General features: G+C 49.5%; 1 protein-coding gene across 2 annotated transcripts in view; it reads left to right on the top strand.

The window, feature by feature from the left end:
* Positions 1 to 27,895, top strand: part of CHST8 (carbohydrate sulfotransferase 8) — a 152,386-nt gene that overhangs the window by 35,739 nt on the left and 88,752 nt on the right. The window contains exon 1 of one of the 2 annotated variants that reach the window (XM_007996245.3): positions 25,680 to 26,433. The exons of the other annotated variant lie outside the window; for it this stretch is intronic. The gene's annotated coding sequence lies outside the window, so the exon portion shown is untranslated. Of the gene's footprint in view, positions 1 to 25,679; positions 26,434 to 27,895 lie in introns of those variants that run through there. 2 annotated transcript variants of the gene reach the window in all.

Below are 27,895 nucleotides of genomic sequence, written 5' to 3'. Positions count from 1 at the left end.
AATTTATTACTTTTTCTACCAGAACCCTGTTCTCTTCTTCTAGGACTCCATATTAGATGAATGGGGTGCTTCTTTTTAACAACTGCCTCGGATTCCAGAGTGTGGATTTATTCATTTAAGCATTTATTATTTTTAATAGTTTAACTGTTCTTCTTCTAATGAAAATTTACTTTTCTACTAAAAGCAATGCTGTAGCCAACATTTTTATTTCTCTCTTTTTGCTAGATTCTGTTTTTATTGCATCATGGTTAGGTGATGACTTCTTTTCTTTTCTTTTCTTTTTTCTGAGACAGAGTCTCGCTCCTGTTGCCCAGGCTGGAGTGCAGTGGCACAGTCTCGACTCACTGCAGCCTCCACCTCTCACGTTCAAGCGATTCTCCTGCCTCAGCTTCCCAAGTAGCTGGGGTTACAGGCGCACACCACAATGCCTGGCTAATTTTTGTGTTTTTAGTAGAGATGGGATTTCACCATGTTGGCCAAGCTGATCTCGAACTCCTAACCTCAGGTGATCCACCCCCCTTAGCCTCCCAAAGTGCTAGGATTACAGGTGTGAGCCACCGTGACCAGCCAGGTAATGACTTCGATTGAGATTTTTATCCTGTAGTCCAGTATAAGCCCATTTTGCTAAATAATCTGTAAGTAAACTATATTCTGTTTGCTGAGCACAAAAATGTGAGAGGGAGTGCCAGATTGTATCTGTTGAAGCCTTAATAATCTCAATTTTGTTTGCACAATTTGTTCATTTAAAAAGTGTTAAGGCCAGGCACAGTGGCTCACACCTGTAATCCCTTTGGGAGGCTGAGGTGGGAGGACTGCTTGAGTCCAGGAGTTGGAGAGATCTTGTCTTTACAAAAAATAAAAGAAAATAGCCAGGAAAGGTGTCATGTACCTGAAATCCCAGCTACTCAAGAGGCTAAGGTGGGAGGATCACCTGAGCCCAGGGAGGTGGAGGCTGCAGTGAGCTGTGATCGCACCCCTGCACTCCAGCCTGAGTGACAGAGCAAGACCCTGTTTAAAAACAAAAATAAAAATAAAGAGTGTTAAAAACTGTATGTGTTGGGATTTATCAAGTCCCCTTCTTTTGCCCTAATCATTTGTTTTGTAGACTTGGGAGCTATGTTGTGAGACGTACAGGTGCCTGTTCATGGCAGTCACTCCACGGGGCTGATCCCTGGCATCCTCCTGAAGCTTTTGGGGACCTCAGAGTCGGGCCCTGGGCTCCGCCAGGCTTCCTGGCACCTGAGGGGCTGCCTGGCCTTCCTCACATGCTGTCTGTGGTGGCCTGCAGGGCTCCTTCCTGTGTCTGACCAGCTTTCCTCTGTGAATACGGGCCCCATCCCTCACCCCATTTGCATATCTCTTTGCTCTTTTTGGTGGGAATTGGGGAGGGAAAGCAATTCAACCAATGATGCTAGTTGCCATTTGTACTATTTCTTAGATCCCCTCTACAGCTGCTTTTTTAGGCATGGAAGTTCTTTTCCTGACGACTCAGCTTAACCTCCTTCCTTAGCTCCAGCCTCATGCTTACTGGAGGTGAATGCTGGCCATTCCTACGCTGCTTTTGGAAAGAAGGAATGCTTCCAGCCCCCTTGATGCCCTTCATAGGGGGCAGAGAGCTGGGTGGTGCTCGTGAGGTAGGAGATGGGCACGACTCGTTTCTGGTCACAACCCTGCTGACCAAAACAAGATCTGGTCCAGACAGCATGAAGTGAAGAAACTGGTAGAAACCAGCAGACGGTGACAAAAGCAGTCCCTGGCTGCCCTCATTGCTCATTAGCATAAGACACACTTGCCAGTGCCATGACAGTTTATGAATACCATGGCAGTGACCCGGAAGTTGCTGCCCCTTTCACATCGGCAACCCGGAGGTTACTGCCCCTTTCCTGCAAAGTTCTAAATAACCCACCCTTTGATTTGCATTAACCTGCCTCCTTTCAATTTCAGTTTGCATGCAATTAAAAGTGGGTATAAATGCATATAAATATGGTTGCCAACAGCCAATGCCTTGGGTGCACTGCCTGTGAGTTAGCCCTGCTTCACAAGGAGCCATACTGTTCAATAAAAGATTACTGTCTAACACCACCTGTTTACCTTTAAATTCTTTTCAAGGGTGTGTGAAGAAGCCAAAGACCCTCCCAGGCTAAGCCCCAGTTTTGGGGCCCACCTGTCCTACGTCACTAGCAGCCTGGCCTGTGTGTTTGGTGGCCTGGGGTTGGGGCTTGGGTTCTGGAGGGAGACTTCTTACGCCCCCTCTTGTCTGCAAGGCACAGGGACTTGGTCTACTGTCTTGCTGGCTGGTTGACATGCCCAGCACAGGATTGGGTTGAGCCCAGGAGTTCAGGAGACCCTGTCTCTACAAAAATAAAACAAAAAAATGAGCTGGATGTGGTGGTGTGCACCTGTAGTCTCACTTTCCAAAGTGACCTGTGGACAAGGGATCCCCTTGCCTGGGAAGAAGGAGAGCAGGTTACGAATGCTCAGATGTTTGTGTGCATTGAGACTGGACTTGGCAACACTTGCACCTTGGAATATTCTGGGCAGTTAAACATCAGTATGTTAACTCATTCAGTTCTCACAACAAAGCTCTGAACTGAGGTTCAGCTCACGTGTGCAACCCAGCGGGATTTTCACCTGAGTCCTCTGTCCCTGGTCCCTTGTGGAGGTCACCTTTATGGAGGTAACTTCTGGAAGCAAAGCTCCCCACCCACAGAGCCCCTCTGTCTTTCCCCAGGGAGGGTCCATGGAGCCCTCTGCACAGTGGGTGGTCCAGCCCCCCATGGCTGGGCCATCAGGAAAGAGATGATGCCCACTGCCTCACCACATTCTGCCCTGTAGGCTGCTCAGTTCCTGCCCCCACCGCACGGGGGAGCCTTGCTCCTTTGGCTTCCCCTGAATGGGCAGAGCGGATGGGCAGAGGAGCTGCCTCTCACCTGTTCTTCACCAGCAGCCCAAGAGATCTTTTTAAAAGGACAATTTCAGCCACACACGGTGGCTCATGCCTTTAATCCCAGCATTTTGGGAGGCTGGGGTGGGCGGATCACTTGAGGCCAGGAGTTCAAGACCACCCTGGGCAACTTAGGGAGATTTCATCTCTACAAAAAACAAAAAAGAAAAAAAAAGAAAAAGAAAAAGAAATAGGCGGTTATGGTGGTGTGTGCCTGTAGTCCAAGTTCCTCAGGAGACTGAGGCAGGAGGATCACTTGAGCCCCGGTGTTTGAGGCTGCAATGAGATAGGATCGTACCACTGCACTCAAGCCTGGACAACAGAGTGAGACCCTGTCTCAAAAATAAATAAATAAAAAGACAATTTGTATTTTCCTCTCTTTATTTATTTATTTTTGAGACAGAGTCTCACTGTGTCACCCAGGCTGGAGTGCAGTGGGATGACCTCGGCTCACTGCAGCCTCAACCTCCTGGTCTCAGGCAGTTCTCTCGAATCAGCCCCCAGTAGCTGGGGCTAAGATGCGCACCACCATGCCTGGCTGCTTTTTGTATTTTTAGTAGAGATGGTGTTTCACTATGTTGCCTAGGCTGGTCTCAAACTCCTGGACTCAAACGATCTGGCAGTCTTGGCCTCCCAAAGTGCTGAGATTACAGGTGTGAGCCACTGCACCCAGCTTGAAAGGACAATTTCATACATCACCCCGCACCCAGCTACATCCTTGCCTGGAAGTGCCCTCCCCTACGTACTGCCTTTCCACTCTAGGTCTCATCTTTGCTTGTCCTAGCACGGGGCCTTCCACGGCACAGACCAGGGCAATGCTGTGGTCCCTGGCTCAGGGACTGTCTTTGCCCCACTGGGAATGCTGTGAGGGGGAGCCTGGAGTCCCAGCGTTACCCATTGACCAGTGCATAGTGGGTGCTCAGTGAGGGTTCCTGGAACAGGAACAGGAGGTAAAGGTGGAGGGGCAGGAGGGAGGAGGTAGTGAAGGGAGGAGGGGAAGAGGAGGAGAGGAGAAGGTGACAGGGAGGATTGTTCCTGAGCCCAGCTCTGGGTTCTGCCTGTTCCTGAACGCCAACCTTTGCTGCACTGCTCCTCGCGGGTGCCAACTCAGAATGCCTGTTTAAGTCACTTCACAAAGCTCAGCTTCTCAATCTGTTTTATATTTGCAAGGGCCAGATCCACATTCCTTTTTTAAAAGTCAAGCTTCTGAGACAGTCGTTTATATTCACAGTGATTCTCCTTTCAAAGACTTCTTTGCATGGGGCGTATGGAGTCATGGATCTTAGGGACTCTGCCAGGAAAGGCTCAGGGTCACACAAAGACCCCGTGATGGTGTCTTTGTTGTAGAGGAAGACCAAGGGACTCTCCTATATACCAGAGTGGAGGTATCTTCAAACGAATGGGATGTGTGGCTGGAGCCCGCCATCCATCCACTGAAAAGTCACTTTCTGAAGTGACCCGTGGACAAAGAATCCTTCTTCCTGGGAAGAACAGCTGGTTATGGATGCTTCAGATGTTTATGTGCGTGGAGATTGGACTTTGCAGCACCCACACTTTGGAATATTCTAGATGTCAAAAACCATCAGGTGGCTCACACCTATAATCCCAGCACTTTGGTAGGCCAAGGCAGGAGGATCACTTGAGTCCAGGAATTCGAGACGAGCCCAGACGACATAGCAAGACCCTGTCTCTACAAAAAACTTAAAAATTATTTAGGCCTGGTGACTCGTGCCTGTGGTCCCAGCTACTCAGGGGGCTGAGGTGGAAGCATCACCTGAGCCCAGGAAGTCAAGGCTGGAGTGAGCTGTGATGGCACCACTGCCTCCAGCCTGGACGACATATTGAGACCCTGTACCCCAAAAATGTTTAAAAAGCATGAGGGACCAGGTGCAGTGGTTCATGCCTGTAATCCCAGCACTTTGGGAGGCAGAGGCAGGCGGATCACTTGAGGCCAGGAGTTCGAAACCATCCTGGCTAACATGGTGAAACTATGTCACTATAAAAATACAAAAATTAGCAGGACATGGTGGCAGGTGCCTGTAATCCCAGCTACTTGGGAGGCTGAGGTAGGATAATCTCTTGAACTCAGGAGGTGGAGTTTGCAGTGAGCCAAGATCCCGCCACCACACTCCAGCCTGGGTGAGAGAGTGAGACTCCATCTCAAAAATAAATAAATAAATAAATAAATAAATAAATAAATAAAATAAAAAGCATGAGGTAGGTTCATATGCACTGCTGGGAAAGATGTCTGAACAGTGTTATTAAGTGAAAAAAAGCAAACTGTAGCACAATATGTACATACATACACCATTTATGGCTAAAACACACACACATACAAAGCCACACTGTCGGTCCTGTACATATTTGTAAGTTCATATCTAGAAGTCTGAAGGGAATTACGCCAATGATTGCAGTTCAGAGTGGACTGGATTGGAGTGACTTTCAAAGGAATCTTCACTTCCACTGTATTGTTTGAAGTTTTTTCCTGTGAGAACGCATTCCTGTGTAATTTAAAGAGATATATAGATTTAGAATTGGGAATCTATGTGGTTTACCCTGAGCTTCTGGGATTTTCATTTTTTATTTCTTTGAGTGATTATGTTGAGTGACTTACCCAAAAAAGTTCACTGGACATCTCAAAAGGTTATTTGACAGATGATTTTTTAAAAATTATACTGCCATTTTTATGCATGTACTTAAATATCTCAAATTGTTTTCTAAAATTGGTTGGGAATATATTTGCTTTTTCTCCCCTTTATGTTGCCCCATCCCCTTCCCAGCTTCCGGTTGCCACCAATCTTGTCTCTGTCTTCATGAGATCCAATTTTATGGTTTCCACATATGAGTGAGAACATACGATATTTATCTTTCTATGCTTGGCTTATTTCACTGGACATAATGGTCTCCAGTTCCATCCATGTTGCTGCAAATAACAAGATTTCATGCTTTTTAATGGCTGAATACTATTCCATTGTGTATATGTACCATATTTTCTTTATTCATTTATCCACTGATGGGCACTTAGGTTGATTCACATCTTGGCTATTGTGACTAGTGCCGCAATAAACGTGGGAGTGTAGATATCTTTGTGATACGCTGGTTTCCTTTCTTTTGGATATATACCCAGGAGTGGATCATATGGTAGTTCTATTTTTAGTTTTTTGTGGAATCTCCATACTGTTCTTCATAGTGGCTATACTAATTTACATCCTCACCAACAGTGTACAAGAGTTCCCCTTTCTCCATATCCTTACTAGCATCTGTTATGCCAGACAGACTATTTATAAGTGAATTATATTTGTAGTTTAGGCCAGAGGTCAGCAGATTTTCTCGTAAACGACCACGGAGTAAATATTCTAGGCTTCATGGACCAAGAGGTCACTGTGGAAATCACTCAATTGCCATCATAACGTGAAGGCACCCACAGGTGACACAGAACAGGCGTGGCTGTGTTCCAATAAAACTTTATTTCCAGGAACAGGTGGCTGGCGGGTTTGGTCCACGGGTTACAGTTTGCCGAACACTGGTTTAATGGATTGTAAGACACAGATGGGTATGGAAATGGAGGAAGATGGCAAATGGAAATGTGTTGGACATTTAATCACAATTAGCATGTTGAAAGGATTGTTTGAGTAGCTTCAAAACTGAAAAAAAAAAAAAAAAGAAAAGGTTTTCTCAAGTACAATCCTGTAGCCTCTTCCCACTGGACCAGGGTGAGGCTGGGGCCACAGAACCCAGGAGCAGGGTCCCCCAAGGACCACTTCCTCTGTGACTCCTGATGGGTGGAGGGTGGATGGGATGGGCAGGCCTCCCTCAAGCCTGAGCTTGCACATGATCCACACTCAGTGGGCATCTGGGAAACTGATCAGGGCCCCGGTGGCCCACCCAGCTCTGGGCAGGCAGCAGACAAGGTCAGACTGGGGTGGACAAATGACAAAATGACATCCTCAGGTTTGGGAGGGGACAGGTGGCGTCCCTGCAGCTGCAGGCCGAAAGGCAGGCCTCTGGCTCCGAGACGGGGTGTCAGAAACTGCTGTGCCCCACATAGCTTTCTCGTAGATCATGTCTGTGCAGGTGCCTTGGGGCCTGAGAAAGAAGCAACGTTGGCTGCACAATAGGAAGGGCCCCTTAGTGCCCGTCGATGTAGACCACGCTAATTAGTCACGTGGCTGGAGATGGAGCAGTCATATCTGGAACTTAGCCCTTCATGCCCCACAGGACTGTGAAAGTCAGGGGGTACCCATAGGGAAGATGCATTTTCTCCTCCCCTCCATGCCCATGGAAGCCCTCCAGGCTGAGTGTGTGTGTGTGTGTGTGTGTGTGTGTGTACACGTGTGTGGATCTTGCAAATAGATGTGGCAGAGAAACAGTCACTAGCAGATGAGGACTCTGCTGTCTCCTCCTCCCAGCCTCACGGGGAGAATTCTATCTGCGTCGCATTTCTAGAGTCAGAGTGATGACAAAAAGGAGGCAGAGCTCACGGGTCCAGGAAGAGGGGACGGGGTAACGCAGAGACCGGCAGAGTTACACTGCAGAGAAGAGAAGGGACCAGAAGGTGGGAGGGTCTGGGGAAGGTGGCTGATGGAGCCCAGAGGCTGGGCATCAGGGAAGAGGGTGCCGGGAGAGGTTGGAGAGTGGGAGGAGAGGGGAATAGATGGCATGACCAGTGGAATTTCTCTTGTTATCTTAGTGGGATTTGAAGATAGACTTAATTAGAGAGTGGTGGTTAGGTGGTATTTTTGTTTTTCTTTCTTTCTTTTTTGAGATGGAGTCTTGCTGTGTCACCCAGGCTAGAGTGCAGTGGTGTGATCTCCACTCACTGCAACGTCCGCCTTCCGAGTTCAAGCGATTCTCCCGTCTCAGTCTCCTGAGTAGCTGGGACTACAGGCACACACCACCACGCCCGGCTAGTTTTTGTATTTTTAGTAGAGACAGGTTTCATTACGTTGCCCAGGCTGATCTTGAACTCCTGCCTCTGCCTCCCAAAGTGCCAGGATTACAGTTAGGTGGTACTTTTCTGAAAGGGACCCCAGGGATGCCAAGGCCAGCCTGGGAGCCAGCCCCTGTGTGATCACAGGTGTGTGTGTGCATCTAGTACCCATGAGAAGGCACCTAGGTTTGCACATAGTGAGGCTGCAGCCGGCATCACCCCACCTTGAAAAACGGGGTTTGTAGACGGAGGGTGAAGGGTACATTCATCCCCTTTGCCTGTGTCCTGGCCAACGGTGGTCAGCCACAAGTGGATGTTGCCCAGAGACCCTTTCCTTGGGTCTAGGTCCGGCTGTGGGAAGGGAAGTGGGAGAAATAACGTAGGAGAAAGCCTTCCTGCAGCCCCAAACGGAATTTCCTCCCCTGCTTGAAGTCAGATCCAATTCACACCCTCGCGCAGCCCGACGGCTGGCACTGGTTCTGTTTGATAACATCGCAGCAAACGGCCACCTTGTCTCTATTTTGGTTCTTGCTTTGCCACTTCTCTCTGCACCTTTCAAGAAGTGTTCCTTCCTTCTGGAAGGCTGGGGTGGCAAGCTCCCCCAGCTCCTTCCCATTTTGGTAAATTAAGGAGCAAACGGTGCCAAATTGTTCTTGTCTGTTTTGCGAGATGATTCGTAACTGGCTTGTTTTCTTTTCCTCCATTGAGCGAATGCATTAAAACTAAAATTAAATCATTACCCGCAGCACAGACGACGCACCCCCTCATAATTACATCCTCTTAATGGGCATTTGAGAGCCCAGCTCATTTTAATGCTTGCTGGAAAACATCTCAGACACATTTATTTATTTTTTTTTAGGTTTAAAGGTCAACAAGAATATCTTACCTTAATTTGACAAGTACACAAGAAATAATGCAAGACTCGTTTATGTTCAGGTAATGCACAAAGAAATCTATAAATCAAGCTGAGGGAATATTAGATGATGCCATATCGGAACCCTCTGCCTTCATTCTCAGAAGAATCGATACCACAAAGAAAGCGCCCAAGACGTAGTGATTTATGCCCTTGTGTCGGGGGGAAAATATCAGCCGTTTTTACAGTCACTTCGTATCCTAAAACAACAGGGCCTGAGGAAAAGAAGGAGAGTGGGCCTAACCCCGAATGAATGAGTCAGACAGCACATCTGACACTCGGTTTCGATTGTCTCTGCTAGAGAAAGAATGGTCCCAAGGTCCTTTCATCCCCATGACTTTGACCCTTCTGCTATTGTATTTATATGAGAGGCTGCCAGGAATGTGGAGATGGTGTGGAAGGGAATTAACTAAATTGCATCTATGTGATTGTTGCCAGGGGGTGGAGGCTTGTATAGCTTGGGGACCCTGGGTTTTCCATGCCACGCACACTGCCTAACACTCTGCCCTCCTTGGGAGAGCCTTCGTTGGCCTTCATCGTGGAGCTGGGGGAACGTACAACCTCCGCCATATTGGATATTGGGCTTGTCCAGAGATGTCTCAAATGGGAAGAGGTGTCTGGGCTTTGTGAGCGGGGAGAGATAGCCTCTGAGCAATTAGGGTTTGGAAAAATAGTGGAATCATCTTACCACCTATGGCGGAAGTGGTTGTGGAGAGCAGAAGTTCTCCAGGGAGGTGGAGGGGAGGAAGAACAGATCACGTGACCCTCTGGCAAGTATATGAGAATCTCTGGGGAGGGAAAGGAAGATTTGTAAGACTTGAATATTGAATAATTTGAGAGGCTTTTTTTGCGGGGTACTTCAAAATACAAAGTTATATTTGTGTAATCAAATGATAAAAATTAAGGCTTTTCATCTTTTTCCTGCTGGGTAGAGCTCTGCAGAATTTTGAATAAAAGAGATTTGGAGATTCTGAAATTTTGCTCTGTGACACTCGTGTTAGGACATATAGACTGTCGTGTGTGTATGTCGCCATTTATACTGTGGTTCCCATCACAGGTCAGAAACAAGCATTTTCTGTTTGAACATGAGGATATGCTTAGAGGAGGAAAGTTTGATTTTTGTATTTATAACAGAGTAGCACAAAAATGGGTCCGTGAGCCTCAGGCAACGTATTTGTGTTGCATCCTTAGTTTTATCCTTTCCTAGAGTTGAAGTTGGTTCTAATACTATGAGAGTGAAATCAAAGGGCCCTCCCACCAAGCAGAGTCGTTCCCATCAGCCACAGGCACCAGTGCACGGCGCTCATGACCTTTTGTGCTAAACAAACCCACAGACACGCAGATGCATTCCTGCTTCTTGGAGCCCAGGTGTGGATGGATGCCTGACCTGCTCCATCACCCTTTGGCTGCTGACCACAGAGTTCACATTGTCACAGAGTTCACATTGCCGTCTGCAAACCAAACGTGAGCGTTAGGACTCTCGTTTTCGTTTTCTTCATCCCGTTTGGGGGTAGCTAAAGATGATGGATTTATGTCTATTGCAAAGATGGCGGTGTGTACCTTCCTGGAGGTGCTGGCAAATTCCAGGCAGTGATGCCAAACCACTCTCGTGCCTTAAATAATGTTGGATCGAGATCATGTGAAATTTATTCTAAAACCTGTGGTTTTTATTTCTTCCTGCAAAGCTCCATTCTCTGCTTCACATGAGAGAAATTAGCAATGAAACACCTCGTCAGGATCCAAAACGCCTGCCACCCATCTGTGCAAAACCCTGGCAGTCCTCAAGGAGACAAACCCTCACCTTCCTGGAGAACTTCCATGAAACCTGCAGTGAGGGCAGCCAGACCTTAACTTGGCAAAGAAACTGTGAAGGCAGCCTGGAGCGCCAAACTATTAACTTAGTGAGAGTGGCAGGCTTCAAGTTTTGCAAAAGCCCAAATCTATTATTTGACTATTAGATGCAATGAATAGATGATGAAGGGAACCAATGCAGATATGCATGAGGCATGGCCGAAGATGCTATCATCGAGGAAATGCTGTTTTCTTAAGCTTTGGTGACTAACTATAGAATTGATTATGTCTTTGAACGGAGTCAAATTTCTTCTAAGTGAGCCAAATTGGAAAATAATATTAAACTTCCATCAGGGGTGTTCCAGAAATGCCAAATACAAGACAAGGATTGTGTCCGTTTCTATGTGTGTGAATACAAGGGGAAACCTTTCAGATATTTGCAGAATATACTCCATCATTTCCTGCCAAGCATCAGCTTCTAGTATTTCGCCAAGTTTTTTAGAAGATTTCAACTTGTTAGCAAAGTAATTAAGCAGAAAGAAAGAAAAAAAACCCACAAAAACAAAAACAAAACCCCAATGCATTGAATGCCTTGCTGTTTTCCTGATTCTGTGAAGTTGAATGTCAGTGAATTAAACTGCACACTGGGTTCTTCTGATCTGAACTGAAATTGTCAAAGATGTTGGGTGAGTCTATGGGCTGAAGGTTACCATATTTTTAATCATCTGAGAAAAGACCAACTGCACCAAACTTTCAAAATTGATCATTCTGAGTATTGCTTGGCATACTCAGCGGACATGATTGAAATAGTTTTGCAGACACAGAGCATAAACGTAAAATACCGACCCTATCGCCTGTCCTGACACACGCTAGCAGTGGTAGCCCAGGGCCAGCGCTGGCTGCAGAGGCACGGTGCCAAGATCGGCCACTCGTTTCCCTTTCTTGATGAAGTGCTTACAGGCCAGCTTCTGGAAGCCCTTTCCAGGAGTGTCACATTTTTCTGTGGGCCTGCCTGCAGCCTGAGCTCCGGAGACATTTCCTAAAGACCTCCATTAGAAGCTTCCACTGCTTCCCTTACTTGCAGGCGTTCAGCCTTTGCCAACATTAGGTTGATGGAATTGTCTGAGAGAGAGCGTGTTGGGGGTCTCTGTTCATCTCCCCAAAGTAGTCACTGACATGAGTGACACTCTTGTATGCCAGGCACTGCTCCCTTATTGCCCATTTTGTCTTCATAATAACCTGGCAAGGTAGCCACAAGAGATTATTACTCCCATTTTGCAGATGAGGAAACTGAGGCATGAAGAGGTTAAGTAGCTTATGTAGCTGGTAAGTGGTGGAACCGGAGTCTGAACCCAGGCATCCTGGCAGCTCCAGCCTCCTTCTCCCAGTCATCACTATGTGTTCCGTTGTTCTGTTTCCATTTCACTCACATATAACGAGCAGCTAAGTTTCCTGAGTCTCTGGATAGCAGTGGGGGCCCAGCTTGCCGAAAAGAGTGAATTACAGTTTTTACAAGATCCAGAATATCCACATCAGAAAGGCTCATGGCCGGCAAGTGTGATATCAACACACGTTGATATCGCAGCATCAAAGTAAAAGCTATGTAATTTTCAATATCCAAATAAAGACTTCTCTTCAAAGCACCAATTTTCACATGAGAATAGTAGACAGATTTCCACATGCTGGCCCAAGATTTCTCACCAATCCTGTTGCTGTTGTCTCTTCCCAGGTCACCCTGTTTTTGCCTGGCCTCTTCCTCAAGGCCAAGAGGGGTCCTGCCGAAGTTCAGGACAGAGAGTGTCCTCCCTCTGCTCCTGTCTCATTCAGAATCAAAGCCAAAATCATTGGATCACCCACATCACTGCCCCCGATTGCTTCTCTGACCGTATCTTCTTTCATGCTTCTTTATGTTTCTCCAGACACACTGGATATCAAGAATGCTGTCACCCCAGGGCCCTTGCACAACTGATTCCCTCTATAACCCTTGGTTCACATGTTATCTTCTCAGGCAGGACTCCTCCCACATACTCGCCTTTGGCCTCAAGCCCTCCCAGTCCTTCTCCCCCTACTCTGTTTTTCTTCTGTCCTTAGTATTTCTCACCCTCTAAGGTTATATTTAATCTGTCTCTCTCCTGGTTGGAGTGGAATTCTATGAGGGCAGGATCTTTGTTTTGTTCATGAATGGATCGCAGTTGCCTAGAATAGTGCCAGGCATGTAGTAGGTGCTCATTAAATATTCACCACATGTGTGGTTTTCCTCCAGAGGGGAGGAGGGGTGCAAAGGGAACCCCAAGTATTAGTAATTATTTTATTCTTTAAGCTTGGGTGATGAATGTGCTGGTTCTTCTTTATATTATTTACCTATATGTATGTGTGTGTATGTATATATATGTGTGTGCATATATATACACATATGTATATTCTGTATATCTGAAATGTTTCATATTAAATTTAAAAAAATCAAACAGGATCAAAAAGTAAAAGTGATGTATGCTTTATGTAAGTGGTGGAATCCTCTTCTCCATTGAAAGTATTTCTTTGTGTGTGTGTGTGTGTGTTTGGTGGGATAAAGAGTCTCACTCTGTTGCCCAGGCTGGAGTGCAGTAGCGCAATCTCAGCTCACAGCAACCTCTGCCTCCTGGGTTCAAGCAATCCTCCTGCCTCAGCCTCCGCAGAAGCTAGGATTACAGGCGCACACCACCACACCCAGCTGATTTTTGTATGTTTTTGTAGAGATGGGGTTTCACCGTGTTGGCCAGGCTGGTCTCAAACTCCTGACCTCAAAGTGATCCAACTGCCTCGGCCTCCCATAGTGCTGGGATTACAGACGTGAGCCCCTGTGCCTGGCCCCCCATCAAAAGTATTTTTTCATCTTTGTGTACCATCTCATGTCAGTGACAGAAAGTGCAAGTTCTTTGGCAGATGTGTTTGCAATGGGGAAGATGTGGAGAAACAGGAAGAGAAGCTGGGCAGGGGCTCTGACCGGCCGGGCAGTCGGGGCCCACATGACCGGAGGAGCTGACTGTCAAAGCAAGAGTGTTGAGGAACGATGAGAAACGAGGTGGAGAGTCAGCCAGGATGAGACAGCCCTGGGCCAGCTTCTGAGAGCAGGATGCTTGGCGTGGATGTCTGACCACCCTTGGCAGGGGAGCCTGCATCTCTGTTTGACAGAGGAGAGGAAGAAAGAGAAATAACATTTTCTGAGCCAGCAAGAAGGAAGAGGCCTGAATGCGGAAGGGCTGAGTTCAGGGACCTGGATGAAGACATCACGTGGGGTGATGCTGTGACTCAGGATGGACCCAGGCGGGAGGCACCCAGCTCCACCACTCCCTGTGACCCCATGAGATCCCCCAAATCCTCAGAAGGAGAGCCACTTCCTGGGTTGGCAGTCACCTCCGGTTTATGTATGTAACCAGAAGGAGTAGGAGTCCAGGCCGTGTGGAAGCTCTGGCCCAGCCCAGGGCCATGTGGTCCATGGGCGAGGTGAACTGGCCAATGTCCGGGTGTCGTGGCTGGGAGGACACAGCTGTTCCTCGCGCCCGCCGAGCAGCTTCCCAGACATCGATCAGTGCCTCTGGGGAGCATGACTCCTTCTGAGGAGTCCCATTGATCAGGCCAGATGGAAAACTAGTAGCTGTGATTGGGACGAGTGAATATTCATTTGGAAATGTCAATGAGTAACTGGAGATGATGCCTGCAGTGACTTGTCTGGCAGGATCGATTCCAGACATGAGGTGAACCAGACGTTGGCGGGGACCGAAGGCGGGAGCCAGGGACCCTGGGTGGGGCAGGGGGAGTGGTGGAGGCCGGAGAATGTGTAGGACGGTGAGGTCAGACACATTTCCCTGCCTCCCCACCCCTAGTTCTGTGGCTCTCCTGTCTGTCTGGAGCTTTTGTCTTCAAGTGTGGCACTCCCCGCGTAGTGGCCACCAGGCCTGAGGACATCTGTGTGTGTGGAAGGGGTTGAAATGGGTCTGCTGAACCTGCCTTCTTCCTGGGCATGCTGGGAGAAGGGGCTGCAAAAATGTCAAGCCGGAGGGGTCTCTGGGCTCTAGCTGAGACCCTTCTCCCACTTTTTTTTTTTTTTTTTGGTTTTGAGACAGAGTCTCCCTCTGCCGCCCGGGCTGAAGTGCAGTGGCATGATCTTGTCTCACTGCCACCTCCACCTCCTGGGTTCCAGCGATTCTCCTGCCTCAGCCTCCCAGGTAACTGGGAATACAGGCTCGCGCCACCACATCTGGCTAATTTTTGTACTTTTTTTTTTTTTTTTTTTTTTTTTGAGATGGAATCTCGCTCTGTCGCCCAGGCTGGAGTGCAGTGGCCGGATCTTGGCTCACTGCACGCTCTGCCTCCCAGGTTTACACCATTCTCCTGCCTCAGCCTCCCGAGTAGCTGGGACTACAGGCGCCTGCCACCTCGCCCGGCTAGTTTTTTGTATTTTTTTAGTAGAGACGGGGTTTTGCCGTGTTAGCCAGGATGGTCTCGATCTCCTGACCTTGTGATCTGCCCGTCTCGGCCTCCCAAAGTGCTGGGATTACAGGTTTGAGCCACCATGCCCAGCCTAATTTTTGTATTTTTAGTAGATGTGGGGTTTTGCCATGTTGGCCAGGCTGGTCTTGGACTCCTGACCTCACGTGATCTGCCGGTCTCGGCCTCCCAAAGTGTTTAGATTACAGGCATGAGCCACCGCACCCAGCCTCTTCTCTCCACTTCTGTCAGTAGATCCCAGCTGTGCACAAGTCAGGGTTGGGGCCAGGGGAGGCTAGGAGATTTTGGTTAGGGTCTCCTTGCACTAGGATGGAGGGATGGAGGGATTCAGCCACTTCACCCCAGGAGCTCTGGCCCTGGCTGGAGGCCTCCTGGACAGAGGTGGGAAGACATCGCTGCTGGCCTGGGAGGCCAGAAGCCCTGTCAGCTTATTGCCAGGCGCACTGTCACCTAGGTGTGGCCTGCTACTTCCCCCAGCCCCAATTAACCATCTGCAGGAGCTGCCGTCGGCATGGGGGAGGGGCTGGGTCCCGCTCCTCTGTGCAGACTGCTCAGCTAATGAGGGGGTCTGTGAAATTTTTAATTACGGCTCCCATGCCTGGCTTAATTATTTGCATATGGCTTTTACAAGTGGGAAGAGGACGATTGCATGCCGTGCAGCGCTTCTCCTCAGCCCCACGTTTGACTTTAATTAAAGGCAAAACCTGAGGTCTTTCCATCACTAATGATCGTGGAAAATTAGCTTCCAATTCCCAGGGGTCTCCAGAGTGATGCACCCTGAGGCGGAGAGCGGGTGGAGAGGGGATGGAGTAGGGAGAGGAGCGGGAGGCACAGATGGCAGATGGTCCTACTGGGCTGCCACTCCGGAGTACCCCCAACCCCAGGCCACCCTCCCACTGCCTTCCCTCCAGGCTGCCTGGACAAGGGAGCCTCACTTCCCTCTTCCAGGAAGCAGACCTGACCTAGAGCAGCAACTAGGAGGAAGCCTTGCTGAGCTGGGGTGAAGGTTGCCAGGGTCATTCTGCCGTTGGCCAGGAGCTGGGTGCGTTCTGGCTGTGGCTGGACTGCTCTGGGTTGGTGGCCACAGGCAGAGGGGTGGGAGTTTCTGAAATGAGTACACGTGTGTGCACACATGTCTACAGCATGTGCCCACCCGGACACACAGATACACAGGATGGAGCCATAGAGACACACCTGCATGCTCACACATGTGTGTGTACACATGTCCACTCAGGAGCAAAGGAGTGAATGTGTAGTGGGCCCTGTGGCCATCCCTGTGTCCCCATCCCTCTTGTCTCCTACTCACAGAGCTGGGAGGGGCTGACCCCAGAGCAGTTTCATCCCACTGTTTCCAGTAGCCAGGCCTGCACCACCCCCAGCACAGAGCATCCCCTCAGCCCCAGGCACACTGAGGCAGGAGATTCTATTGGCTCAGGATCCAGGGACTTGTTCCCTGGTTACAGATGGGACTCCCTCCCTTCTACTGGACATAATGAGGATGCCTGTAGCTTGGACTATGGCTGTAGCCATTGAACCATGAAGGGAGCTCTCTGAGGATAAAACCCACCCCAAGGACAGAGCAGCAGAGCCACTAGCAGAGCCTTGGTCCCCAGTGACACTGTGGAGCCTCGATTTTCCTGATGCGCTGGTTTTTCTGTGTCTCGCCTCCAAAAACATCCTGGTCTAGGCAGGGTCTGTGGCCAGTGCGTGGCCTCACCCTGCACACGGTTGATGGCAACCACGGAACCACGCAAGAGCTGGTTTCCTGGCAACACCCCAGCCTCCTTCCTGCCCCACTGGGGAGGCTGCCCTGTAGGTCAGGGCTGAGCCTTCCTGGCACAGGGACTGAAGTCATCAGCCGGAGCCGCCATAACAAAGGCCACAGACTGGGTGGCTTGAACAACCATGTTTAAGTGCCATCTGGTCACAGAGCTGTAGGAACCAGCTTCTGACCAGCGAGGCTGCAGCAGCCTCTCTTCCCAGAGGATTTTTCTCCCTCAGCTGATTTTGCACAAAAGTCCTTGAACTGGGAAGCATTGTTCTTATTCAGAGGTCACGTGCCTTTCCCCAATCCAGGTTCCTGGGTTGGGGGTACTCCAGAGTGGCAGTCCAGCAGGATCATCTGCCTTTCCCCAATCCAGGCTCCTACTGGAGCCTCATGTCCATGCTGGATTTGGCCTGAGGTCCACCCATTGCCCCCTCTTTCATCGTAGGAGGCTGAAGCAAGAGGATCACTTGAGTCCGCTTTCATCATGGAGGGGGGCAATGGGTGGTAGACCTCAGGCCAAAACCAGCATAGACATAAGGCTCAAGTAAGTTTTTAAAAATGTGCATTGCTTGCCAATTTCAGAATCAGGAAATTTCAAGTTAAAGATCCAGGTTTCCAAATTGGAAGGTCTAAAGGTCTGCATTGCTACAAGGGTCATCAGATGTGTCATTTAAAAAATAATTTTGGGTCCAGTGTGGTGGCTTATGCCTGTAATCCCAGCACTTTGTGAAGCTGAGGCAGGCAGATCGTTTGAGGTCAGGAGTTTGAGACCAGCCTGGCCAATACAGCAAAACCCTGTCTACTAAAAATACAAAAATTAGCCGGGTGTGATGGTGCATGCCTGTAGTCCCAGCTACTCAGGAGGCTGAGGCAGGAGAATCGCTTGAACCCGGGAGGCAGAGGTTGCAGTGAGCCAAGGTTATGCCACTGCATTCCAGCCTGGGCAACAGAGAGAGACTCCATCCTGAGACTCCATCTCAATATAATAATAATAATAATAATTTTTGCCCCAGTGTGATGGCTTATGCTTGTCATTCTAGCACTTTAGGAGGCTGAGATGGAAGGATTGCATAAGGCCAGGAGTTTAAGACCAGCCTGAGCAACATAGTGAGACCCCATCTCTATAAAAATTTTTTGAAAATTAGCTGGGGGTTATAGCATGTACCTGTGGTCCCAGCTACACAGGAGACTGAGGCAGGAGGACCACTTGAGCCCAGGAGTTTGAGGCTACAGTGAGCCATGATCACACTACTGCACTCCAACCCGGGTGACAGAGCGAGACCCAGACTCTTAAAAAAGAAAAAGAAAAAAAAAAAAAAAAAAAATCCAGGTTTCCAAATGGGAAGATCTGAAGGTCTCCATCTGCTACCAAGGGTCATTGGATGTATCATTTGAAACGTGATTTTTATTATGAAAGTGTCATGTAGTTATTATACGAAATGAGCTGCTTCAAACAACTGCTCACTAAAGACCAGTGACTGACATTTTGAGTCCCACTGTAAAAATGCCTGTCTTCATTCCTCTTTAGAGCAATCACATAAGAAGTCAGGGCTCGAGCAACCCCTTGTGTGATCAGCCTGCAGGGGGGCACTGGGGCATGAGTGTGGGGTCTGTGTGGATGCTCTTTTGCTTTGAGATGGTCCCAGTTAGCCGAGTGCTGCCCACATCCCTGCCCCACCTGCCCCCGCCTGGGACAGATGCCACGGAGCCCCATGTACAGGGATCATAATGGTTTACAGCTCTTCTGCCTGTGTCCTTGAGGCTGAGTGATGAGGGCATGCGAGACCCAGGATGGTAGAAAAGAGGCTGCAGGCTTAGGGAGAGAAACCAGAGAAACCAGACTCCCTTGGATGTTGTTCAAGATAAGCGAATAATTCCGCAGAGCCATGTGGAAAGATGGTGAGACCTGCCGTGGAGGAGCAGGCACCCCGCGGAGAGGACTGGGATCCAGCAGCCTATTGCACCTGACCCAAGCCTCTTCCTCCACCCCAGGGCAGCATCCCACCACTGCAGGCATCTTCTCAGTTCCATGGTACCAGTCCACCAGGGACCTACTTAGTGGCTGGGAAAACAGAAGCTCAGATATATAACATGAGGATGACCAAAATCTCCCAGTGACAGCATTGAATGCTGAGTGCTGTCTCCCTGTGCTACCCTCTCACAGTCCCCTCTGTCAGAGAAAAGCCATTAGTCTCTGGGAACACACAGGAGGGTGCCTTACTTGGCCCGGGGGCCATCAAGGAATGGCGGGAGATGAGACTGGGCACGGGAGGTCAGCAGAGGCAGGATATTCACAGATCTGGTGGACCATGCTGAGACATTTTAACTTGGGTCACTGGGCACCTGGGGGGCTCGGGGGTGACCACAGATGTGTTGCAAGGCAGGTGTCGAGATGGGGAGCTGTCCAGGCCACAGGTCCTGAATCAGAGCCGCACTGAGGGACTGGGAAAGAAAGACAGGACACACGTTCAGAAGGCCAGATCTGCACTCGAGTGTCAGGAGAGAGGGAGGAAATGTTTGGCTGGACCCACATTTCTGGCTTTCCAACACCCTGTGGGAAAAAAGAAGGGCACCAAGGGGTCACTAGGATGGAGGTGACTTGGAACAGAGGATATTAGCTGGAAGGAGACCTTAGGCAGAGACTAATGGAGAAGGCAGGTTCCTGTCCCATGCACAGTCACTCATTAGTGCTTCCAGGTCATTTGAAGCGCTGGTCCCTTCCTGGTGGCCTGAAGGAGACCTGTTTTCCCACAGAGCATCCAGGATAGGGCCAAGAGACTTTTGTTCTGCCATATTCTTAGTCTTGAGCCTTCACATTGGAAGAGACCAGCCTGTTTTGAGATGAACTCCAGGGAAAATCATGCTGGACCGGTAGATGTCAAGACTGTGGGGGCTCACCTGTAAACCCAGTGCTTTGGAAGGCCAAGGTAGGAGGATTACTGGAGGCCAGGAGTTTGAGACCAGCCTGGGCAACATAGTGAGACCCCACTTCTACAACAAATTAAACATTTAACCAGGCACTGTTAAATTGAGTAGTCCAAGCTACTCAAGAGGCTGAAGTGGGAGGATTGCTTGAGCCCAGAAGTTCGAGGCTGCAGTGAACCATGATTGCATCTCTGCACTCCATCCTGGGTGATAGAGTGAGACCCTGTCTCTAAAAAAATAAAAATAAAAAAAGATCTTGGAGGTTACCCTTTGGAAGCCAGCCTGCTTCCAAAAGGTATGGCCATGCATGTGTGCTGAGTGGACCCACACAGCACAACCACCGGACTCCGTGTGACCCCAGCCCAAAGGACCCAGCTGACTCCAGTGCAGGAGCTTCCTTTCACCTTCATCATCCTCTTACTAGCTTCTCTTCGTTCACCACACATTGGCCAAGCACCTGCTCTGTGCCAGGCACTGTTGGCAGCTGGAAACGTAAAGACAAGTCCTCTGGGGCCTCCTTGTGCCAGCCACAGGGAGAGAGATTCCCTGGAAGGCAGCCAAGCCTTCTTGCCATTCTGTCCTCGGAAGTCCACGGATTGCCTTGTGTCTCTGCACCCTGCCAGGGGCCAGGGCATTCCGGGTTTACTCACAGACTCCTCTCTGTCCATATTATACCCCAACTTTTGATTTTGAGAAGTAAATATGCAATTTTTTTCCTCCCTGTAATTTTCCCTGCTGTGGCTGCGGATGTCAGAGCCGCTGGAAAATGTGAATAGCTCAGTGCTTTCTAGAAGTAAAAGGAGGCTGGCCACGCCACATCCTACATCCCCAGGTGCTCTTGGCAGGATCCGGCAGCTCAGCTGGCGAGAGATGCTCTCCAGGCTGTACTGTCGAGGGAAGTTTTAACCCAAATAATTCATGTTCCCACCTTCTTCCATTAGCAATGAGATAGTTGTCAAGAAGTAAGTGTGTATCCGTGAGAGTGTGCACACGCATGCGTGTCTGTTGCAGGGACGTTAGCAGAGGAGGTGAGGTGAGTGTATTTGCTTACGCAGCCAAACTTTCTGCGTGTTCCTCTGGAGACTCCCAGACCTTCGTGTCTCAGTAACTGAAGGTCAGGACAGTCTGATCTAAGCTTTTGTTTTGGAAAAGCGTGGCTGGCGGGGAGAGAGAGAGGATTTGAGTCCAATCTGGGGTGGTGCTTATTTCCTGTGTGTAACCTTGGCCATATTTAGTCTCTCTGGGTCTTCATTTCATCATCTGCAAAACAGAGTGGTGGCCTTGGAGATCTGCTGCCCAGATCTTCCTTCCAAGAAGGATTTGCTGACCACCTGGGGATTGTGTGGTCAGCAGCCAGCCTCCAGTCCTCAGCTCCACGAGGGGCTGCTTCATCTGCAGCAAACTGCCTCATCTGATATCACACCCTTCTCTGGGCAACCGACATCCCGCTACTGAGTAAGGGGGAGGTGTAAAGGTCCAGCCCTATCTTCCTTCAGCAGGACACTCCGACAGGCTGAATCCACTCCAGAGCCCACCATCAAGGCCTACATCCCTATTCCACTTCTTCCCACTCCAGCTTCCTCCCTTTTTCCTTCGCAGGTATTGATCCTTAATAAACATCTTACACCCCAAATTCCATCTCAGTATCTCCTTACAGAGAACCAGACCTGTGGCAAATAAGGATAATGATTTTTACTTAAAAAGGTTATTGTGTGAAAGCGAAATGGGATGTTTATGTAGTATCCAGCATCGTGCCTGGAACATTAACAAATCATGATAAATATCTGTTCCTTTTTCTTTTCTTGCCCTAAAAACTGTGACTCAAAATCCCATTCTGGGCCTTGAGCAGGTGTTCCTAACCTGTGCTCTGTAATACTGGTTTGGAAAAAGCCCAGCAAGGCAAATGGCCCTGAGAATCTGTGCTGCCGCTAAATCTGAGATCCTGGCTGATGGCTTCAGAGCCATTCTTGTCCCCGTGAAGTTCATTATCCATGGATCACGTCAGCCCTCTTCAAGGTTCCTCACTGAAAAGAAATTGAGCATGCAAATACTCTTTTATCATAATCACCACGTATCCACAAGGTAATTCATAAAAGAGCTGGAAATATATTGAAATTCAATATTGTTTTAGTCCAAATCAATATTAATAATTGTTTGCATTTTTAAAGTGCAATTTGCAATTGAAAAGTGCACAAAGATCAACCAGTAGTTGCTAACACATCAAATTTTCCTATTAAAGGCATAGTCCCTTAACTTTAAAATGTTTCTTATACAACAGGGGCTGGAGCTGATCCATGGAAATGACTATCTATTATTTACGTGCACAACATTAGAATTTGCTTCCATTCTGCATGAGCTGAAAGGCCAGTCACTTTTATTTTTAAGTTTTTGGTTTCTTTAATTAAATTTTTAATTTTGAAATAATTATATATTCATATACAGTTGTAAGAAATAATGCAGAGAAATCCCATGTATCCTTTACACCCTTCCCCCGACTGTAACATCTTGCAAAACCGTAGAACAGTATTAAAACCAGGATATTGACATTGATACGGTTGAGATAGAGAACATTTCCTTCCCCACAAGGATCCTTGTGTTGCTTTCTTCAGATCTTTAAAAATTAAAGATTTTTGAAGGAAAAAGGACCCTGTTAGATTTCTGCCTTGAAACGATAGCTATCACTAAATGAGGCACTCTCCCAGCTGGGCTCAGTGGAGTTCACACAGAGGAACGGTCCCCTAGGTAAGGAGTAGCCCAGGTGGAACTCACCTCAGCCAGGGAGACCTCACGGGAGCACAGCTTTGCACATCAAAAAGAGCCTGAGAACAGTTTTCAGCTTGACACTTGCAGTGTGGCCTTTGATCTCTCGAACAAGGATAGGGTTGTCAGAAGGGAAACAGCTTGGCTGGGCTCATGTGGGCCACAGGAGCCCAGTTATCCCTGAAACAGGCCTTCCCAGAGTGTAGAACTCTGGGCACAGCCCTGGCAGCCTCCCTGAGGCCATGCCATGGGACAGACCCAGATCCCTGGTGAGGGACAGGTGGCAGGTGTGGGTGAGGGGTGCCCTTGACTGAAACTCACCTGGCATGCTTGAAAGTAACCCTATGTAAATGAAATTCACAAGGTGCCTCCCTGTTTCAAGATATTTGTCTCACACCAGAGCTGCAGGGAACTTGGGAACTCATCTACAGCAGATATTTTGGATGAGGACTGATTCTGAGATAGGGAAACTCAAGTCCTGAAGATCAGACTTGAGTGGAGGGGAAGTCAAGCCAGAGAACCTGGAGTGCCCCGCTCTGAGCCTGATGGCCCTGTAACATCCACATGCCTTGTTCAAGCTGCTTCCACTGAGGGTTTTGGGTTTTTGTTTTGTTTTGTTTTGTTTGTTTGTTTTTGAGACAGAGTTTCGCTCTTGTTACCCAGGCTGGAATGCAATGTCGCGACCTCGCCTCACTGCAACCTCTGCCTCCCATTCTTCTGCCTCAGCCTCCTGAGTAGCTGGGATTACAGGTGGCTGCCACCATGCCTGGCTAATGTTTGTAGTTTTAGTAGAGATGGGTTTCACCATGTTTGCCAGGCTGGTCTCAAACTCCTGATCTCAGGTGATCTACCCGCCTTGGCCTCCCAAAGTGCTGGGATTACAGGCTGAGCCACCGTGCCTGGTGTTTTTTTGTTTGTTTTTTTGTGAGACAGAGTCTTGCTCTGTTGCCCTGACTGGAGTGCAGTGGTGCAGTCTCGGCTCACTGCAACCTCTGCCTCCCAGGTTCAAGCAATTCTCCTGCCTCAGCCTCCCAAGTAGCTGGGATAACAGGTATGCACTACCACACCCAGCTAATTTTTGTAATTTTAGTAGAAATGGGGTTTCACCATGTTGGCCAGACTAGTCTCAAACTTCTGACCTCTAGTGATCCACCCACTTCATAATCATATTTAAGTGTACAATTGAGTGGCATTAAATACATTCACATTGTTGAGTGGCCATCACCACCATCCACTCCAGAACTTTTTCATCATCCCAAACAGAGACTCTGTACCCATTAAACAATACCCTGTTCCTCCTTCCAGTCCCTGGTAACCTGCATTGTACTTTCTGTCTCTATGAATTGGACTACTCCTGGCACTCCCCACAAGTGGAATTATATAGTATTTGACCTTTTGTGTCTGGCTTGTTTCACTTAACATGACGTCTTCAAGGGTCTCCCATGTCATAGCGTGTGTTGCTATCATTGACTTTTTGATCGACACATGCAAGCTGTAGTTTTTTGGGGGGTTTCCTAGCATCACAATATATTTTAAAGGTTTGGGGATGCATTAGTCCACTTTTGTATTGCTATAAAGAAATACCCGAGGTTGAGTAATTTATAAGGAAAAGAGGTTTAATCCGCTCGCGGTTCTGCAGGCTGTACAAGAAGCATGGTGTTGGCATCTGCTCAGCTCCTGGGGAGGGCTTCAGGAAACTCACAGTCATGGGAGAAGGCAAAGTGGGAGGAGGCAGGTCACGTGGCAAGAGAAACGACAAGAGAGAGATGAAGGGGGAGGTCCTAGACTCTTAAATAGTCAGATTTCACATGAACTGAGTGAGAACCAACTCATCACCAAGGGGATGGCACCATGCCATTCATGAGGGATCCACCTCATGATTCAGTCTCGTCCCGCCAGGCCCCACCTCCAACACTGGGGAATCACATTTCACCATGAGATTTGGAGGGGACACATATCCAAACCATGTCAGGGGACAATCAGTCAATTTCGTGGCATCTCAGTGGTGTGTGTCTTTTGTGTAAACATTGCACCTGTTAATATACATATATATGTAGAGAGAGAATCAACATTTGTCTCTAAAAATATATTCGTCTTTAAGCTCTGTGATCTGAAATCTGTCATACCGACATGAGGAGGCAAAAGTGAGGTCCTAGTGGCGAGCGTGCCTTGGGTATTTCAAGCTTTAAGGCTCCATCAGGCTCCCTGGGGACCTTTTCTTCCTTGCCTCTTCCTTGCCTCCTGTCATAGGATTGGGCTACTCTTTGGACCTGATTCCAACGCAGCTCTGATGAAAACAAACCCTCAGCTCCCTGAAACATAAATGACCTTTTTAAAATTCCAGGTTCATGGAGTGCCTCTCTCCAGATGGCCCCAAACACTTCCATCTATTAACTCGTGCTCATTCAACATGCAGCAGAGGCTATTGATCACCTTCCCTGTGCCGGGGACTGTGCTAGGTGCTGGGAATACAAAGACCGGGAGAGGCCTCCATGCGGTTCCCGATTCCGAGGTGCGGAGTCAGAGGCAGGCGGCAAATGCTCTTCCCGTAGTGGGGGAAGGGCTGTCACCGTGATGGTGCTTTCAGGGGACCAAAGTTCACACATTCAGGGAATTCGGGGCACTGTGTCAGCATTGTGGACTCTGCCAGGATGAGGGGACTCAGTTTCTCTACATGCAGAATGACTGTCCCTTGCCCTGCCCCAGTGGCGTAAAATGTACTCAATATGTAAGAAGCCCTGGGCAGAGATAGTGTCCACCGTGCGGTCAGTTGACGTGGCCTGTCAGTCTTTGGCCACGCTCTCAGGTCCCCCTCGCTGTGGCTGTGTGTTTGCAGGCGCCCCTCAGACTCCATCTGGCCATGTGTCCACGATGGTGGGAGGCTGGGCTGTGGTGCTCCTAGTAGGGCTATGGCGGCAAGCTTTAGGACCTCGTGAGCTTGATTCACGGGGTAACCTCCACCCCAGAAAGCCCTTTCTCCCCACTGCAGAGCATGGGGCTGAGGGGAGTGGAGAGAAGCCTGCCTTGTAGCAGGGGAGCGGACAGCAGGTAAATTGCATTCCCCGGGGCCTGGGTGTGCCAAGGCCAGGCTCTGGGGATTTCAGGACCCAGGCCAGCGCTCCCCAGCAGCACGGCAGGAGCCAGCCTGAGAGTCTGCAGCCCCGCCTTGGAGTCTGAGCACTCGCGCCCATCCGTCATCCTTGCAGAGCATTGCAACTTTATGCCTACGCATAAAAACTGGAGGGACTCGTCCCAGAGTTTGCTGCTGCCGCCGCCGCTGCCATTAAAGCGGTTTTAATTAGCTGCAGGATTTTTAATGAGCTCAAATCAAGAAGAGCCCCATCTCAGAAGTAAGCGAGAGCCGCGCACAGGGAAGAACTAGTCTGACAAAACAGAAGGAGGTGGTGCTCTCGGGGGACCGGGCTGTGGGCTCCGACCGATCGATCGGCGAGGAGCAGATGAGTTCCTGAGGCCAGGAGGCTGAGGAGGGAAGCCGGGGCTCGGGGACCAGCGACCGGTGCAGAGTCCCCGCTGCTGCCACCGCGGCAGAAGGCACGGTGCCGGATTCAAGGTGACGGCAGTGCCTGGCTCCATTCTCCTCAAGTTGCCATAGCAGCCTCTCTCCCAACAAGCAGCTTCTCCGGGAGCCCTCAGCCGGGAGGGACGTCATTGTTCTCTCCTGCCCGTGTGGTGCAAGGAGACCCACCGGACAGAGAACTTTCCAGAGCCCAGAGTCCACTGCCCACGTGGGTACACCCATGCTGTCTGGAGCCAGGCACGGGGACAGGTCCCCACGGCCACAGGGGATCCTCTGGGCAGCTAGGGGGAGCGTCCAGGCCCAGAAGCAGCCGCAGCCAAGCGTGTCCTTGGAGCCGTCCGTGCGTCTGTCCGCCTGCTGCCGGTCGCCACTGGAGGTGCGTGTGTTTTGGCTGAATTCCCAAGTCCTTGCTTGTGCCCTGAAGTGAATTTCTTCAAAGAGACACAGTTTTAAATCAAATAAATAAGGAAATGGGAGGAATCCTTTGCCCTGCCCTGTGTCCCAGGAGGTGTTTATAAGATTAATTGGATCTTTTTTTTTTTTTTTTTTACTTGAAGTAAAAATTGGTGACGCCATTCAGGTCTCAGGGAGAAAAGCCACCAGGAGGACTGGGAATTGTGAGGCTGGGCAGGAGCTGCTGGAAACTCTCTGGGGCTGTTTATTTTTCTTGCCTGAGCCCTCCCTCTTCTGTGCCCCTGGCAGGCTGGATTTTCTTATTGTCTGATGGTCTTGGGATGGGTATAGGGAGGTGAAGGCAGGTTTTGCCCTTGTCATCAGAGCTGAGAGTGATGTAGTTTGTGGTGAGGATGGGACAGTCCCAGGTGGAGGCTGAGGCTTGTGACTGGGTTTTTGCCCCACCTCCCCGCCTTCCAGGCCCCAGTCTGTGACAGATGGTGGTGTCCACTCCCCAGGCAGCAGCTGGACTCCCAGGAGAGGCAGGCAGACAGCTCTTAGACCAGCAGCTCTTGTTGCCTTGAAAACAACTTGCGACTTTGAAGCCTGGGGTCCTCGAGGAACAATAGAGGATTCCACACCCCCTGGAATGCCCGGGGATCTGTCAGTGACCACCCTTCCTTCCCACACCTTAGGGGAAAGGAGGGTTCTATAGAGTCCAGTTGGCTTCCTTGTGGGGCATTGAAGGCCCAACCATACTGCTGGCCAGTTACCCGGGAAGGGAGGCACGCTGACCTTTTGATTCCTGTTTGCACGGAGCAGGGAGTTAGCTGGTCAGATGGTCCCCAGTGAGAACAAACAGAGCCGAGGGTCCCAGAGGGAAAAGCTGGGGTCTGGGGCTTAGGGGCTGGACCCTGAAGCCACAGGCAGCTCCAATGCCAGCTTCCCTGGTGTAGAGAGGATGTTCGTGTTCTCTCTGGGGGGCCAGCAAAGGCAGGGTCTTTGAAAGGGGGAACTCTAACAGATGAAGCTCTACCACCATGGAGGTGTGGTCCTGGGTCTGTGTCCTCTTCGCTTTCCTGGATTTGGGGGCACGGATGTGGTCCTTGCTCCGGCTCCCAGGCACATGGGTGGCTGGAGCCAGGCATCATGGGGTGGGTTTGGTTTGGGCAGGTTCAGAAACAAGTGAGGACAGGTCTCGGCTGCAGGACCCATTTAGTCCTTGACAGTGGATGTCTGTACTGGCTTGAATGGAGACAGACTGGGGGAGAAGAGCACCGGCCAGCTCTCTTGTAATCATTCTGCAGCGCCAGCTACTGAACAAATGAGATGATGATCACACATGCTCCTGAGTCCCCTTTGTTCATCAGGTAGAGCCTGATATTGCCCCCTTATTAGCTGTTTTACCAGGTAGTGCTGGGCGCTAGCCATGAACTTGTTCTTCT

Source organism: Chlorocebus sabaeus, chromosome 6 (genome assembly GCF_047675955.1).
Source record: "Chlorocebus sabaeus isolate Y175 chromosome 6, mChlSab1.0.hap1, whole genome shotgun sequence".
In the NCBI taxonomy this organism is placed as follows: Eukaryota; Metazoa; Chordata; class Mammalia; order Primates; family Cercopithecidae; genus Chlorocebus; species Chlorocebus sabaeus.
The sequence above is the reverse complement of the archived record's forward strand: the minus strand, read 5'-3'. Positions and strand labels throughout refer to the sequence as shown.